At 40.2% G+C, this 13,916-nt stretch overlaps 1 pseudogene; it reads right to left on the bottom strand.

The window, feature by feature from the left end:
• Positions 1-5,223: 5,223 nt before the first annotated feature.
• Positions 5,224-6,293, bottom strand: LOC113913139 (annotated as a pseudogene).
• Positions 6,294-13,916: the final 7,623 nt, after the last annotated feature.

Raw genomic sequence — 13,916 nt, 5'->3', positions numbered from 1 at the left:
TCTTCCAACTGAGCTAGTTAGGCGCCTCTATAGTTTTAGATATATGGAAGAATACGGAGTGTACTCTTTTATATTTCTTTCACTCAGCATAATTATTTTGAGATTCCCACGATGTTGCATATATCAGTAGTTCCTCTTAATTGTTGAGTCGTATTTTATTGGATGGATGCACCGCCATTTATTCACCTGTCAATGGACATTTGGGCTGTTTCCAGTGTTTAGCTATTAAAATACAGCTGCTATGAATATTCGTGTACAAGGTTTTACGTGAATATATATTTCCTTTTCTTTTGGATAGTAGTATCTCACTATGGTTTTCTTTTCTTGTAATATCTTTGCCTGCCTGGTTTCGCTTATCAGGGTAATGCTGGTCTCATAGAATGAGTTGAGAAGTTATTCCCTTCTCTTCAATTTTTTATGAAGAGTTTAGGAGAATTGATATTATTTCTTCCTTAAATATTTGGTAAAATTTCTCAATGAAGGCACATGGGCCTGGAGTTCTCTTTGTAGATGGTTTTCAACTACAATTCCAGTTTCCTTAATAGGTATAGGACTATTCAGGTTAGTTTCAGGTTAGTACTTCTTGAGTAAGTATTGGTATTTTGGATCTTTTAAGGAATTTGTCCATTTCATCTGAGTTGTTGAATTTGTTGGCATAAAATTTTTCATGATAATCCCTTTCAATATCTGTGGAATTTGTAGTAGTCACCTCTCTCATTCCTGAGAGTGGTAATTGTGTCTTTTTTTTTTTTTTCCTGATCAGTCTGGCTAGAGGTTTATCAATTTTATGATCTTGATTTTCTCTATGGTTTTCTGTTTTCTATTTCACTGATACCCACTTTGATCTCTTTCTTCTGCTTACTTTAGGTTTCATTGGTTCTTCTTTTTTTTAATTTATTTTTTATTTTTTGTAAGTAATTTCTACACCCAATGTGGGGCTCAAACTGACAACCCCAAGATCAAGAGGTGCATGCTCCACTGACTGAGCCAGCCACGAGCCCCTTTTCTAGATTCTCAAATGAATTTTCTTGTCTGGTATTAATATAGCTGAGATCATTGATCTGAGACCTTTCTTTTTTTTCTAATATATGTTTACTGCTATAAATGTCCTGTCCCCCCATCACACCAAGTTCTGTTTTAGCGGCGTCCCACAAATTCTGACATGTTGTGTTTCCATTTAAAAGTCAGTTCATGGGGCGCCTGGGTGGCTCAGTTGGTTAAGTTTCAGCTCAGGTCATGATCCCGGGGTCCTACCATCAGGCTTCCTGCTTGTGCGGAGCCTGCTTCTCCCTCTCCCTCTGCTCCTCCCCCTGCTCATGTTTGAGCATGCACCCGTGCTCCGCGCTCTCTCTCAAATAAATAAATAAAATCTTCAAAAAATAAATAAATAAATACAATAAAAGTCATTTCAAAATACTAATTTCTCTTTTGGTTTCTTCTTTGATCCATGGGTTACTTAGAAGTGTGTTATTTTGTTTCCAAATTATTTAGAGATTTTCCAAGGATCTTTCTGCTAATGATTTCTAATTTAATTGCTTTGTAGTCAGACAACATAGTATGGCTTTGAAGCCTTTTGAACTTTGGTAAGTGTTCTGTGTACACTTGAGAAGAATGTGCACTTGAGAATTCTGCTATTGTTGGGTGGTTCTATTAAGTGTTAATCAAAATCAAGTTGACTACTATATCCTTGCTGGTTTTCAGTCTCCTTGAGCTATTGATTATTGAGAGGGGAACTGAAACCCTTGACTGTAAAGGTATTTGTCTATTTCTAGTTGCATTTTTTGCATCATGTATTTTGAAGCTTATTATTAGGTGGATAAATGTTTAAGATTCTTATGGCTCCTTGATTAACTGACCCTATCATCATTATGAAATGACCATTATCCTGGTAATATTTCTTTTTTTTCAAGATTTTATTTATTTATTTTGAGAGAGAGCAAGAGAGAGCACAAACGGGGGTGGGAAGGGGCAGACAGAGAGGGAGAAGCAGACTTCCCGCTGAGCAGGGAACCCAACGTGGGGTTCGATCCCAGGACCCTGGGATCATGACCTGAGCCGAAGGCAGACGCTTAACCGACTAAGGCACCCAGGCGCCCCCTGGTAATATTTCTTGCTCTGAAACCTACTTAGCTAATATTAATATAGCTACTGCAGCTTTCTTTTGATTAGTTGTTAGCAATGGTATTATCTCTTTCCATCTTTTCACTTTTATAACCTATTTGTGTCTTTATATTTAAAGTGTGTTTCTTACAGGTAGCATATAGGTGGGTGCTGCTTTTTAATTTTTTAAAAATTTTATTTAAATTCTAGTTAGTTAATAGGGGCGCCTGGGTGGCGCAGTCAGTTAAGTGTCTGCCTTTGGCTCAGGTCATGGTCCCGGGGTCCTGGAATCGAGCCCCGCATCGGGCTCCCTGCTCGGCGGGGAGCCTGCTTCTCCCTCTCCCAGTCCCCCTGCTTGTGTTGTCTCTCTCGCTGTGTCTCTCTCTGTCAAATAAATAAATAAAATCTTTAAAAAAAATAAATAAGTTCTAGTTAGTTAATATATAGTGTAATATTGGTTTCAGGAGTAGAACTTAGTGATTCATCACTTACATATAACACCCAGTGCTCATCATAACAAGTGCCCTCCTTAATATCCATCACCCAGTTACCCCATCCTCCACCCACTTCTCTCCATCAACCCCTAGTTTGTTCTCTAGCTTTAAGTCTCTTATGGTTTGCTTCCCTCTCTCTGTTTTTTCCTTTCTATACGTTCAACTGTTTTGTTTCTTTTTTTTTTTTAAGATTTTATTTATTTATTTATTTAACAGAGAGAGAGAGAGAGAGAGAGAGAGAGAGAGAGAGAGCGAGCACAAGCAGGGGGAGTGGCAGGCAGAGGGAGAGGGAGAAGCAGGCTCCCTGCAGAGCAAGGAGCCAGATGCTGGGCTCCATCCCAGGACCCTGGGATCATGACCTGAGCTAAAGGCAGATGCCTAACCGACTGAGCCACCCAGTGCCCCTCATATGTGGAATTTAAGAAACAAAACAGATGGGGGCGCCTGGGTGACTCAGTTGGTTAAGCATCTGCCTTCAGCTCAGGTCATGATGCCAGGGTCCTGGGATCAAGCCCCACATCGGGCTCCCTGCTCAGCGGGGAGCCTGCTTCTCCCTCTCCCTCTGCCTGCCACTCCCCCTGCTCGTGCTCTGTCAAGTAAATAAATAAAATCTTTTTAAAAAATTAAAAAAATAAATTGGAGTGTTTATACCATTTATAATTACTGTGATTATTAAATGTGACTGTTAATGTGATTATTAATTACATTTAATGTGATTCTTGATATGGTTAGTATGGTTATTAATAGGTCATTATTTTTTTCTCTTTATGAAAAAGTATCAAATTTCCTTTTTTTTTAAAGGTTTTATTTATTTAGGGGCACCTGGGTAGCTCAGTCGTTAAGCGTCTGCCTTCGGCTCAGGTCATGGTCCCAGGGTCTTGGGATCGAGCCCCGCATCGGGCTCCCTGCTCAGCGGGAGGCCTGCTTCTCCCTCTCCCACTCCCCCGGCTTGTGTTCCCTCTCTCGCTGTGTCTCTCTGTCAAATAAATAAATAAAATCTTAAAAAAAAAAATTGTATTTATTTATTTATTTATTTGAGAGAGAGCGAGAGTGAGAGAGCACCAGCAGGGGGTGAAAAGCAGAGAGAAAGGGAGAAGCAGGCTCCTCGCTGAGCAAGGAGCTTGATGCGGAGCTTGATCCCAGGTCCCCGAGATCACGACCTGAGCTGAAGGCAGAAAGCAGATGCTTAATCAACTGAGCCACTGAGGCACCCCTCAGATTTATTTCAATATCTAGTTTCATTTTTAAATTAAAGCTGTTAGATAATTTTTTGTAATTTAAAATTCATCATCAGAGGTGAGGAAAACATTATGAAGCTATTATGTACTGACAGCGAATAAAATTATTGGACTATGCATTTATAAAAGCCATGTCTAATACTAAAAGTTCCAGTTATACTACTTAACTGGAGGAAATATACTTTAGCTCTTTATTTCTAATTTTTAAAATTTTATTATGTTATGTTAGTCACCATACATACATCATTAGTTTTTGATGTAGTGTTCCATGATTCATTGTTTGTGTATAACACCCAGTGCTCCGTTCAATACGTGCCCTCTTTAATACCCATCACCAGGCCAACCCATCCCCCCACCCTATTTCTAATTTTAACACATTTTCATTTTGACATAATTTCCCTTTTTCACCCAATTATTAGTACGATGAACAAAGTTTTTCCAAATGTTAAACCTTTCTTACCACTTAAGAAACATGACTTATTACTTTTTAAGAATTCCTTACAAGAAATGTGAATTTTTAATTTTCACCATGAACCTGTTTGATCAAAATATAGAACATCACTACTAAATAAACTGAAACAAAGAACGGAATAAAAACCACAAAAGTGGCATCTATATAATCTGCAAATTATCTGATAAAGACATTTTAACTAATTCACATTTCTACATACCACAAGAAAGAATAACCTGGTTCCAAAGTACCACAAGGTTTGCATTTTTACTGCAAGCCTTATTTTTTTTTTAAAGATTTTACTTATTTATTTGAGAGAGAGAGAAGGCACACAAGCAGGGGGAGGAGCAGAGGGAGATGGAGCAGACTCCTCACTGAGCAGGGAAGCTCATGTGGGGCTCATTCCCAGGACCCCAAAGTCAGAGGCTTAACCGACTGAGCCACCCAGGGGCCCCTTTACTGCAAGCTTTAAGTCATAGTGTTATTTTACTCATGTTCATAAGTACAAAACTTGTTATACCCGGTAGGTGGTATTTTACATAGTCAATAAAAGAATTCTTTATAAAATTAGATTTTAAAAAATGCAGAATTGGGGCGCCTGGGTGGCTCAGTCATTAAGCGTCTGCCTTCGGCTCAGGTCATGATCCCAGGGTCCTGGGATCAAGCTCTGCATCGGGCTCCCTGCCCGGCGGGAAGCCTGCTTCTCCCTCTCCCACTCCCCTTGCTTGTGTTCCCTCTCTCGTGTCTCTCTCTGTCAAATAAATGAAATTAAAGAAAAAAATGCAGAATGATAATTATCTCAAAGGCTAAAAAATGAAAAAGGCAGAACACAGAAATAGTCATTGGTTAATATTTAGCTTTGAGAAAGCCAGAAATAATTCTATTCCAAGAAATAAGCAATAATGATAAAAGATGTAATTAGTATACTATATGCCTTTTAAGCCAAAGCACACTTTTCACCTCAAGATAGTTCTGATTTTTACATTCTTAATTCCCTTCATCCAGAAAAGAACTCCATTCTAAGCCATTATTTGAATAGAGTTCATAATATATAGTCATTATTCTCCACAGGATGTTTTCATTACAGTACATAAACTGCAAAATGGCAAATGACTAAGTCAGTTATAAATTATTTATAGCATAATAAATGGCAATTTACAATAACCATCAACAGACTTCTACACCAGAGCCTAAATGTTGCTGCAGTAGAAGTCACAACATGACTCTTCCATGTGCTCAGACTTCGTTTACTACAAATTACTGTCATAAAAACCAGAAAAGAAACCTTAGTGGGTCCTTCCAAAACTGCATAATTTTCCAAATTATTTTCCTCTGGGCGTAAGAAGCTGTTTATTCCTTCAATCCTTTTTTTCATTTAGCTTTTGCAATAGTTCCTTGATGGTTTTGCTTCTTCTTTTGCTCCTTTTCCCTCAATCATCTTGGCCAATTTCCCGGACAGTATGACATTTGTTAGAAACAATGGAGTAAGGGCCAAAACAAAGTTGTAAGGAAGCCATGTGGGTCCTTTGCAGCCCATTCCACAACACACTCAGCCCAAGTCTTTATACCAAACATCTCTGTAAGTCTTATGCTTTAGTAGTGATCTCCAACTTTGTCCTGAGATTATTAGTGAACTGGTAACAATTTCAGATGACCCTTGGTTGTTTGTCTTCTTTGGCTCTCCCATACACTTGTGAGACAAGGTTTAAATTCTGTATCTTCCTTCCCTAAGGGGTCCACCAGACTAGATCTCCAAACCGGACACACACAGCTCCTGAAGCTGCAGCTGATTGTACTTCATCGGCATCAGCATGTCCCCTCCATCCTTTGTTTTCCCCCTTGCTCATTCTTCCTTCCTTACCCTACCCAGCCACCACTCCCAGGGGGCTCTGCCTGCAAGCGGCTGCCTCTGCTGGGCACTGGGGCAAAACCTCCACAGCGGCCACGACCAGCCTCCCCTACATCACAGCCAGGACCACGGGCTCGGACCCCTCAAGAGGCCATTACTGATGGCCAGTCATCTTGCTATTTCTTTTTTTTTTTTTTTAAGATTTTATTTATTTGACAGAGAGAGAGACAGCCAGAGAGGGAACACAGGCAGGAGGAGTGGGAGAGGGAGAAGCAGGCTTCCTGCAGAGCAGGGAGCCCAATGCAGGGCTCGATCCCAGGACCCTGGGATCATGACCTGAGCCCAAGGCAGACACTTAACGACTGCGCCACGCAGGCGCCTCTTGCTATTTATTTTCTATTTGCCCCATCTGTTCTTTGTTCCCCTCTTCCTCCTTTTCTGCCTTCTTTTAGAATATTTATGAACCCATCATAAATCTCCTCTTGTTGGCTTAACTTTTTTTATTGAGGCAAAATCCACATAATATAAAATTCCCCATTTTAACCATTTTTTATTAGATTTTATTTTTAGGTAATCTACCCCCAGCATAGGGCTCAAACTTACAATTCAGAGATTGAGAGTCACGCCCTAAAGCCACTGAGCCAGCCAGGCATCCCACCATTTTAACCTTTTTAAAGTGTACAATTCAGTGGCTTTTAGTATATTCTCCCTGTTGTGCAACCACCCTAATTACAGAACATTTTCATTACCCCATAAAAGAAACCCCATTGCCATCACGTAGGCACTCCTTATTCTCCCTTCCCCAGTCTGTGGCAACCACTAATCTGCTTTGTCTCCACGAATTCGCCTATTGTGAACATTTCATATAAATGGAATCATACATGGCCTTTTGTGTCTGATTTCTTTCACTTAGCATGTTTTCAAAGTTCATCCATGTCATAGCATGGACCAGTAATTCACATCTTTTTATGGTTAAATAATATTCCATTGTATGGATATACCATTTGTTTATCCATTTATCAGCTGATGGACATTTGAGTGTTGGCTTTTTTCATTTCAGGGCTGCTTGGGGTTTATATTATATATCTTTATCACAATCTACCTTCAAGTATTATACCACTTCTAATATAAGAATCTTACAATAGTATGCTTTCCTTTCTTCCCTCTTGGCCTTTATGCTAATATTGTCATGCATTTTGCTTTTACGTATGTCATAAGCCCCATAACACAATCTCACTTCTTTGTGTAGATAATAGATTTCCATGTGGTGTAATTTTCCTAATGCCCAAAGGATGTCCTTCATTGTATTTTGTATATAGCAGGCTTCCTGGTGATGAATTTTTTTTCAGCCTTTGTAGGTCTGAAAACATCTTTATTTTGCCTTCATTTTTGAAAGATGCTTTTTCTCAAGTACTGAATACTAGATTAGCAGGTTTTTCTTTTCTGTCAGTACTTTAAAGATCTTTATCCTTGCACTCTTTCCAATGAGTAATGTCATCCTCATCTTTGTTCCTTTGATTATAACGTATTTTTCCTCTAGCTGCTTTTTAAAATGTTCTCTCTTCACTGGTTTTGAGTTATGATATGCTTTGGTGTCGTTTTCTCCATGTTCCTTGTGCTTGAAGTTCATGTAGCTTCTTGGATCTGTGGGCTGATAGTTCTCATCAAGTTTGGAAAGTTTTTGGCCATTATCTCTTCAAATAATATTTCTGTCCCCATCATTGCCTCTCCTTCAGGGACTCCAACTCTGCATAGATTAGGTCTTGAAGCTGTCTCACGATGTTCTTCTTCTGCAGATGTCTTCCCCTCTCCGTTTCATTTTGGAGAGCTTCTATGCCTATGCTGTCAAGTTCACTCGTCTTTTCTTCTCAGCAGTGTCTGATCTGCTGTTAATCTCATCCAGCCATTGAAGTTGTTTGAAGTTTCACCCCTTTCCTCCTTTTCCTTCTTTCTCCTCCCTTCCCCCTTCCTCTCACCTCCTCTGTCTTTTTAAATCATCTATGCTCCTTTTTTTTAAAAAAAGATTTTATTTATTTATTTATTTATTTACTTATTTAGGGAGTGAGTGTGCAAATGGGGGCGGGGCAGAGAGAGAGGAAGAGAGAGAATCTCAAGCAGATTCCCTGCTGAGCACAGAGCCCAGGGGCTGCAGGGCGGGGGGTGGGGGGGGCTGGGGGTGCAGCGCGTGGTAGATCTCACAACCCTGAAATCTGAGCGGAAATCAAGAGTCAGATGCTCAACCCTCTGAACCACACTTAACTTTTTGAAAAAGGAAATAGTTAAAATAATGTTTAATGTCCTCTGCTAATTCTAAAAATTGGGTCCGTTTTGGATCTGCTTTGACTATTCTCATTATGGGTTGTGCTTTCCTGCCTCTTTGCATGCCTGGTAATCTTTGATTGGATGCCAGAATTTTACCTTGTAATGTGCTTGGTATTTTTATATTCCTATAAATCTTGTTGAGTTTTGCTCTAGGTTACAGCTAATTGGAAACAGTTTGATCCTTTCGAGTCTCATTTTTATTATTTGTTAATGTGGGTCCTAAGCAATGCTCAGTCCAGAGCTAATTATTCCTCACTTAACGAGGCAAGACTTTCCTTGATACCTTATTTTTTTTAATTTTGTTCAAAAAACTTTTAAATGTTTTATTTTTTTTTAAAGATTTTATTTATTTATTTGAGAGAGAGAGAGAGAGAGCACGAGAGGGGGGAGGGTCAGAGGGAGAAGCAGACTCCCCGCTGAGCAGGGAGCCCGATGTGGGACTCAATCCCGGGACTCCAGGATCATGACCTGAGCCGAAGGCAGTCGCCTAACCAACTGAGCCACCCAGGCGCCCAAAAAATTTTTAAATGTTTTAAAAATTTATTTTTATGATGCTTTGTGTCTTGGGGACTTGCTAATCCTGGAGACTGCCCTTCCAGAATTGGTTAATTCCTAGACAGTAAACAATTCACTTGCAGAGTGAGCCTTTCATATACAAACTTACTAATCAAACTGTAACAATACGCTCTGGTTTCTCTTCAGATCGCATAAATCTTTCGCCTTTTACTAATCAAACTGTAACTCCAACCACCTTTACCTAATTCTCACATAGCAAACCAGTATTTTCTCTGTCTTAAGTCACCTCAGGGCCAGGTTATGGACAACTAGAGACCACTCCCATAGCCAAGAACTCTCTGAATTTATTTGAATGAACTGATTCTAAGCTTTCTCAAACTTGCCTACCTTACCTTGCCCATTCCTTCCCCATGGAAACCACACGTTAAAGGCTCTGGGTCATGCACTCCCCTCACTCCTACTGCCTCCTGACCCACTCTGGGGTTTCTTCATGTGACTGTGAATGGTATGGCATGCTCCCTTCTCTTGGAAACTGTAATCACCTTTTTTCAAGGCAGTTGTCGCCACGTCTATACAAAACCTAATTAAAACAAAATCCTTGGTACATTTTCAAACAATGGTCTACCCAATATTCTGTGAATTTTTTTTTTAAGATTTTATTTATTTATTTGACAGAGACACAATGAGAGAGGAACACAAACAGGGAGAGCGGGAGAGGGAGAAGCAGGCCTCCCGCAGATCAGGGAGCCCGATGTGGGGCTTGATCCCAGGATCATGACCTGAGCCGAAAGCAGATGCTTAACAACTGAGCCACCCAGGTGCCCCTATTCTGTGAATTTTTTATCTGGCTGGTAGGAACAATTCCCAGCCTTGTGTAATGCCAGGCAGTTATAATCCTTTTTGATGGTTCTTTCTCTGGCCTCGGTTAGTTTTTTCACACTCTCGTGCTGACCAGTATTCTGAGTACTCAAGAGGGCCCTTCTGCAGATCTCCTGGGTTCTCTGTGCAGCTTTATTCTAGTATTCTGTCTCATGAACATGAGCTGCCTCAACTTCTAACTCCTAGCTCAGACCCTTCAACCCTTCAGTTTCCTCCCTGTTCCACTGCCCAGAAACTCTCACAAGGCAGTAGTAAGCCATCTTGTTTCCCATCTCTTAGGGATTGCTCTTTCAATGTTTGAGTTTTAATTTTTTTTTTTTTTTTAAGATTCAGGTTTGAGACCAAATCCATGCACTTAACTCCATTTGACCAGAGGCAGAAAAAATTCCTGCATTTTTTTTAAGCTTATGGAATACCCAGCAGGTGAGCATAGAGGCTGAGATTGTATCGATGAAACAACTGAATCTAAACCCTCCCTTGCATAGATAACAAACTAGAGGTTTGGAAAGAAGTAGTGGAGGTAATCAGAACCAGATTCTATCCCTTAAATCTTGGTCTAGTTATCTGACATCATTCTTTGCTCTGTATCTTATCTTGCCAAGTTATTTTCCATTTTCAACTATTTTTTTTTAAGATTTTATTTATCTGAGAGCGAGAGAGCAGAGCAGGAGGGAGGAGCAGACAGAGAAGCAGGGTTCTCAATCCCAGGACCCTGGGATCATGACCTGAGCTGAAGCCAGACACTTAACTGACTGAGCCACCCAGGCGCCCCTAGACTAATATATTTTCAAGCAAAATAACTTTAAAAAATTTTTTTATTTAAATTCAATTAACTAACATATAATGTATTATTAGTTTCAGAGGTAGAGGTCAGTGATTCATCAGTCTTACATAATACTCAGTGCTCATTACATCATGAGCCCGCCTTAATGTCCATCACCCAGGTACCCCATCCCCCCACCCCCATCCCCTCCAGCAACCCTGTTTGTTTACTATGATTAAGAGTCTCTTATGATTTATCTCCCTCTGATTTCATCTTGTCAAAATACATGTTTTTTAAAAAGAGAGAATGTGCATCAATATTCAGACCTCCACGTGATGTTGAGACTGCTCCTCCCCAACCTTGGCAAAAAGTTAGAAGCTTTTTCTCTAGAGGGGGTAGGTTTCTGGGGTAGAAGGCCTTCTCAGAGACCTGGAAGACAAGTGAACCTAGGCATACTAGAATGCTGAAGCTCCCTAGCCCTCTTCCTCCACTGAGTTCCCACAAGGCCAGCAGCAGTTCAAGGTAAACCCTCCAGACATGAAACTGGAAGTTTCCTATAGGGAACCTGACCAGTCCAAGGGGAAAGTCCTAAAAGTAGTGGACATTAGGGATCTGCCAAAAAAAGTTCAATCAGCTCATCTTACAAACACATATTGTTCTTAATATCCCACCTGTAAATATAAGCACACTACCAATGATTGCCAGGCAGCTAAGGAAAGTCTATAACATAAAAGACTAAAAGCAAAACAAAAAGGGAAAAAAAAACTACGCAGGAGATGAAAGTTTTCAACAAAACATATTAATGTTCTCAGAGATAAGATGTTGCAACCATGGAATGAGGTCCTAATTAAAAAAAAAAAAAAGGAACACTTAAGACAATCAACAGGAAATCTTCCATAAAGGAGATCAAAAAGTCAAGAAAATAGGAGGTGGTAGGGACAGAAAAATTAAAAACAGAGATAAGTCCAGGAGATCCAATACCTGAACAGGAATTCCAGAAAGAAAAGCCAGAAACTAAAGGAAGGAAATCATTAACGAATTCAAGAAAGTTTCCCAGAAGTGAAGGACCAGAGTTCATTCTGAAAGGGTTCAACAACAGCTTGGCACTGCATGAAAACAGACCTTCACCAAGGCATGCCACCCTGAAATGTCAGAACGCTGGTGACAGAAGGGAGAAAGAGTCACATACAAAGAATCAGGACTCAGAATGGCTTGACTCTTCTAACAGAAACACTAGATGGTAGGTGAAAAGTAACAATGCCTTCAAAACCGTAAAGGAAAATAAATTCCAAACTGGAATTTCACACCCAATCAAGTATGAGAGGAGACATTTTTCAGACATGCGATTCACTCAAACTACTTTCCATGCACATCTTTTACTGCAAGCGTTCTACCAGAATGAGGTAATAAATCAAGGGAAAGTGGGGACACGGAAAACAGGAGACTCAGCAGGGGAGAGCCCATGATGACAGCACTATATTAAGCATAAGGGAGCGCCAATCCAGATAGGGCAGGTCAAGAAATTGATAAAATAGATGTTAATGTCCTTAAGAGAATTTGGGTTGAATTAGTGACAAGTAGAGAGAAAACTAAGCTAATAACTAATAAAAATGCAAGAGGATTACTAATTCTAGGGATAAGAAAGTTCTGCAGGAAGGTAATCTCATCCACTACATGGCTCAGCCGTGATATAAATACCCAGTCATAGTAAACACTTAATATATGACCCAACCAGAATTATACCAGGGAGATGGGTGATGGGGAGTACATGCATGGTGGGCAAGAGGGAGAGAGAAGTCAAATGATAATGCCTACAATGCAAACATCAATAAATAGCCATGCACACGTTTAAATTGAGACCTGGTGGCAAATATAAACTTACCAGCCAACAGTTGAAAGGGAATACCATGAAGTGGGGAAAACGGGGAAGGGCAGATAGGGTAGGAGAGTTGCTGTTTTTCATAACAAACCTCGCAGAACTATTTGCTTTTCCAATGCAAAATAAGATTTTCTTCCTAAAATGCAGGATATAAAACTGTTTACAAACCTATTTTGTTAATTTATTGTTTTTAAAAGTTTCAAAATTTTGCGAGGGCCTGCGTGGGTTAGTGGGCTAAGAGTCTGCCTTCGGGGCTCAGGTCATGATTGTGGGATCCTGGGATTGAGCCCTACATCAGGCTCACCGCTCAGCAGGGAGCCTGCTTCTCCTCCCTCTGCCCCCACCCCATGCTCGTGCTCTCTCAAAATCTTTATAAAAAATATTTTAAAAGTTTCCAAATTTTTACTGTGCACATTTAATTAAAAACGAAACCATAAATGGGAGCTCCACTTTTCGGGATCTAGGTAGGGTTACCGCTAGTTTTTACTGCGTGTAGAATCATGCAAAACTGGTATTCCTGCATGGTTCCCAAGGTAAACCATACCCGGTCAGCTTTTTATGCAATTCATGTGTTAAGTATAATGTGTTAGTAAAGTCTTGTTTACTATAAAAGTATGATAATTTCAGTGACCATACTAAAATAACATATTCTAGTCCAGGATATCAAAATGTGGCCACAGACCTACTGAATCAGATCTACCTAGCTTGGGTGGCAAGGGCATTGCTTAAAATGCAGATTCCTGGGCCCTACCCCAGACCAATTATTCAGCAATCTCTAGGGGTAGGGCCTTGGAATTTTCATTTCTAACAAGATCCCTAAAGTGATGTTGAAAACTGCTCTCCCTCACTGTTAGTAATTCAATAGTGTTCATTAATAAGCCAATAAATCAATGTCTGTAAATCAAGCTCACAGGCAGGGAGGAGGAAAAGGAATCCATGAAGGGTAGTGGATACCACCATGTCTACCTGAAAGAATTCTACTTAAAACACTTCAGAGAAATCCCACTCCATATGTAACTCAATGTACAAGTTTCTTTTCTTATCAGAAACAATATATTAACTCTTGGTCAAACCTAAAACAAATGAACTCTAACTCCATTCACATTTAGTTCATTTGCAATGGTCCCCAGTCCAGGAGCCCTCCCACTGGGATAGCACAGCCTGCAGCGCCATCAGCATTCATCCAAATGTGTCAGAAGAGCTGGGGCTGCTGGAGCAAGAGGTGCAGGGGTTGCTCTGGGGGATGGGTCTCTGAAGCCTTATTTCCGGGCCTGCACTATCTGACCAACACTCTGAGGCTTATTCCTTAGTTCTTTATTACAGGAATAACACAAGGTCTGTTAACACTGTGGTAGTGTCATGACTATAAGGCAAAGCTTGTTAGAAAACCCCTACTTGATGCCTACCTAGTTAACAGATGTGTTG

The sequence above is a fragment of the Zalophus californianus genome, chromosome 14 (genome assembly GCF_009762305.2).
Source record: "Zalophus californianus isolate mZalCal1 chromosome 14, mZalCal1.pri.v2, whole genome shotgun sequence".
NCBI lineage: Eukaryota > Metazoa > Chordata > Mammalia > Carnivora > Otariidae > Zalophus > Zalophus californianus.
The sequence above is the reverse complement of the archived record's forward strand: the minus strand, read 5'-3'. Positions and strand labels throughout refer to the sequence as shown.